We start from the raw sequence: 4,839 nt of genomic DNA, 5'->3' as shown, positions 1-4,839 counted from the left end.
GTGTGTTTGGAAAGAAGGGTGCGAGTTGGTACCCTCATTGTTGTACTAAGACATTAATTGTAGATCCTACTAGTACATTTTTGTGTCATACATATCATGCATTATTGCCTTTAGCAAAAACAAATTGCTCTGATGGTGCTCAGAAGAGCATTGTGGGGCAAGGTGCTAAGGTTTGTGATGACTCTAATAGTTTTTATTGTCAAATAGTGGCATGTGAGTATCCTGATTCCGAAAATAAAGAGTGAATCTACACATTGAGCCTTGGTAATGGTCGTAACAAGATTAGGGTCCTTGCCTCCACTAGAGGATTCTCCTTGTGTAAAGAGAACACATTCCAATTCAAATAGATTTTATTTGAAGTTTTATTTGCCATTTTCTTGGTGTTTGTAGATCTCAATTTCTTTCAATTATCAAAGATTATTGAGAGTGATTTAAATTATTGTCAGGACAAGGGTCCTGTAACCTAAGGACTAGGATGTTCATGGACTACGGCCAAGGGCCGGGCTAGACAGTGTGGACAGGGATCCGTCTAGGGCAAGGGGCTAGGAGCCCGCCTATATAATGGGAGGTTGGGAGGAGGATCTTCAATCTAGTTTTCCCTAGTTCTTACACTGGTAGCAGAGCTTAGGTGGCCTAGGAGGTCTCTCTTCCTCTCTCTCTAGGCTTTCTCACTTTGGCTCCTAAAAATAGGGCTTTAAGGTGTGAACCGTGGCTTTTTTAGGAATTTTACCAAAATTAGCAGTTGAGCTTGCCTAAATCGGGTACGTTTTCTTTTTTGGACGGGGGTGTGTAGTGCATAGAATTGCGTGCTCCCAGGCTTGATAGGAGCGCCATGGTGAAGATGGGGTGCTTCCAAGAGCTCGTGGCCTAGTGGTGCCTGAGCAAGCTGCACACAACCTCTGTCTGCTCGCGTTCTCTGCTCCACGCTGCCTGCGACGTTTTTCTTAAAAAAATCACCTTATTTCACATGGCATGGCCAATTACCACAAAGTTTTGAGCCTTGGACCTTCTTGGTGGTCCTTCCCACAAGCAAGGCAACTCACGAGCTTCAACCTCCGTACTGGGTGCAAGAATCAAGCCTTGTCGACTTTCCCTCGAACTTGACGGCTTACGATTCCGCTCAGTTCTTGCAGAAAATTCCAGATTTTTGTATATTTTTACAATTGTAACAATTTCAATTGGAGTTCATTCAACATAATCGTTCGCCTATTACGAAAGCTTTCAATAATCAAGCTTCTTCACAACGGTGACGATTCAACCATCTCCACTACAAGATTTCAGTCATCTTGTGAGCCACGGGCGATTTTGCGGAGTTTGTTTTCTACGCCAATTGTGCAAGTTCTTTCTTTTTCGACGGTCAAGACCTACGACACACAAGTGGAGTTAGCAAAGCTCCTATACTTGGCGAGTGCTCTCAACATCAGGTTTTTTTTTCTAAGTACTTCTTCCACTACACTCTGTAGCCATGGATTCGGATATCAACATGACATTTGATTTTGATCAAAGTACTCCTGATCCTACCAATGACGGCTCGCGGCCGGATCCTCTCAAGGAGAGTACCCGCGACGCTATGGCAGGAGAAGATACTTATGAATTTCTCAATATTCAAGAATTTCGTACACTTCAAACACGCATGACAGTCATGGATGAAAATTTTAAAGCTTTAAATGAAAATGTTACTAAACTTTCCACAATAGTAATTCAATTAATGCAACAGCAGTCTAAGAGTCCTGCTGACACCCACATGCATGAGCACGTTGGAACACACGGGCAAGGCCCAATTAATGAAACGTTGCATACTCTCACTGCCAAAGAGGTGGATGACTTGTGAAAGAACTTTAAACCACCAGTTTTCAAGGGCAAAGACCGAGACCGCAATAAGGATGCAGTGAACATGTTCCTCAGTAAATGGGATGGAATTCACTCCTTACGGCGTACCCCGGATGCAGTCAGAGCTCTGCAAACGAGCTTAACTCTGGAGGGCAAGGCCTACAAATGGTGGATGTCTCTCAAGGAGAAGAACATCATACCACAGAGTTGGGTAGCCTTTGAAGCAATGTTTAGCAAGGAATTTTTGCCTACAAATGAGGCCGATCGGAATTGGACAGCTTGGGACACATGTTCCATGTGCGAATACCCGTCACTCCTCGAATATATCTCTCACTATTGGGATGTTATCCTCAAGTTGGAAGGCTTGGATACCTTTCAAAAAGTACGAGGGTTCATACGAGGTCTGACTCCAGAGCTTAAGAAGTATGTGAAGACCCAAGACCCTAAAACACTTGAGGAAGCCATAGTGAAAGCACATATTCATGATGACCCTGATGATAAGAAAACACATAATAGTAATGTGCCTGCTAGTATACATGGTTATATACGCACTCAGTACGGGCAGAATAAAAGAAAATTTCTAGTTGCTAATTCAGATGCATCTAAAAAACCCAAGGGTTCCAGGTGTCCTCTCTCTCCTGAGGATTTTGATAAAGCCAATAAAGAGAAGCTATGTTTTCAATGTTTAGGAAGAGGCCATGGCAAAAAGGATTGTCCCAAGGGGAAATTTGCTGCTCAAGGGAAGGAGAAAGCAGTGCACACGGTGTAACTACTGCCTCTTGAGTCTTCCTCTAAATTCTCCACAGTGGAAGTAACACACATTGAGGTGGTGCATGAATGTTGTCTCACATCTTCCATGTGGCAACAAACCTTTGGACCACATGAGTTAGTACGTATGCACGGATATCTGCAAGGGCACAAGGTGCGCATCTTGGTAGATGACAGTGCTACTCACAATTTCATCAATTATGGATTGGTGAAAAAGCTCAAACTGCCTCAAACTCCGAGGTACCCACCGCTACAAGGTAGCAATGATGAATGGACATGATACTGAAATATGGGATACTCAATGCCGAGATGTTCCATTGGAAGTACAAGGGTACTCTACTTGTTTGGATTTTCAGGTTATGAACATGGAAAGGGATGATGTGGTTCTTGGTAGGGAGTGGTTGCATAGCCTAGGACCATCAGTAAAGCATAGCTATGAGCACAACAACTTGATGTTTGATTCCCATGGCACACATGTGTTGTTGTTAGGAGAAAAGGATATACCTTCATCACCACTGATTTGTATTGCTGAGCTTATGCAACTCGTTTTTGATAATGAAATAGACCAGGTTTTCTTGTGTCAGTCACTGTCTCATTTTCTTTCTAACATTGAGTCTGTTGAACATTCCTCAACGCCGCATGCTTCTCTCTCCTCTATTCCACCAATTTCTGATTCTACACAAGCAAACGTTGCTAATCAGTTACAAAAATTATTAAAGGAATTTCAAGATGTCTTTCCTAATAATTTGCCATCAGGATTACTGCCGACATGCTTAGTACAACATGGCATTGACGTGACTGCAGGCTGTAAACCTGTTAGTAAACCACCTTACCGTATGAGTTACTCAGAGGATGCTGAGGTGGAACGTTAACTTGCTGACTATCTTAGCAGAGGGTTTATACAACCCAGTTCTTCGCCATGGGCTTTGTCTATCCTTTTAGTGAAGAAAAAGGATGGCAGTATGTGCATGTGCGTAGATTACCGGGGCTTAAATGCGGTTATAGTTAAGAACAAATACCCATTGCCAAGAGTAGATGAGTTATTTGATAAGCTAACTCATGCTCGCAATTTTACAAAAATTGACTTGCGGTCAGGATATCACCAAGTCCGTATTCGGCTTGCCGATATACCTAAGACTGCATTCCGAACACGATTTGGACACTACGAGTTTTTGGTGATGCCCTTTGGGATAACCAATGCACCCGCAACATTCATGAAACTTATGGATAGTGTCTTGAAGCCATATTTGGGCAAATTTGTCATTGTCTTCCTCGATGACATTCTAGTTTATAGTGCTTCTGAAGAAGAACACTTACAACATCTCAGGCAGGTATTTGAGTTGTTACGCACAAACAAGTTATATGCCAAGGAATCTAAATGTGATTTTCTCAAGGATGAAATTCATTATTTAGGGCATGTTATTTCAGCTAATAGCCTATACATGGATCAATCCAAAGTGGATACCATCCGAAAATGGCCACCTCCTAAAAGTCTAGAAGAATTACAGATCTTTTTAGGCTTTGCAGGTTTTTACCGAAGGTTCGTTAAAAACTATGCTCACATTGCTGTTCCTATGACGGATCAACTAAAAGGAAAAGGTAAAGCTTTTCAGTGGGGATCCGCTCAACAGCACAGTTTCGAAACGCTCAAAGATGCATTAGCTACAGCTCCTATATTGGCTATTTTAGATCCTTTGAAACCATTTGTTTTGGAAACGGATGCCAGTGATCGTGCTATTGGAGCACTCCTGTTACAAGACGGACAGCCGATTGCATTTGAAAGTAAGAAGCTTGATGCAGCTCAGCAAAACTATTCTGCTTACGAACGCGAACTCTATGCAATAGTGTCTGCCTTAAAGACATGGCGGCATTATCTGTATGGGGCTCAATTCGAGATTGTGTTTGACCATGAAAGCATCAAATGGTTTACACAACAAACATATTTAAAGGGTCGAAAGCCCAGGTGGGCCGAGATCCTTCAAGAATATGACTCCTTATTAAGGTATCGCAAAGGCCGATACAATGTACTGGCAGATGCTCTAAGTCGAATGCCAGAGATCAATTCGCTCTTGTTCACGGAACTTCGTAGTGAATTTTTAGATTCTCTCAAGGGCAAATATGAGCAAGATGAAACATATTCCAAAGTGTGGAGCCATGCTCAAAAGAGGGATCCTTCTCACTCCAATGCAAGTAGTTTACAATTAACCTCCACACCTAGTTCTCCTTTATCAAGTGATGAAC

This window comes from Adiantum capillus-veneris, chromosome 5, assembly GCF_014529385.1.
Source record: "Adiantum capillus-veneris isolate H3 chromosome 5, ASM1452938v2, whole genome shotgun sequence".
Taxonomy (NCBI): domain Eukaryota; kingdom Viridiplantae; phylum Streptophyta; class Polypodiopsida; order Polypodiales; family Pteridaceae; genus Adiantum; species Adiantum capillus-veneris.
The sequence above is the reverse complement of the archived record's forward strand: the minus strand, read 5'-3'. Positions refer to the sequence as shown.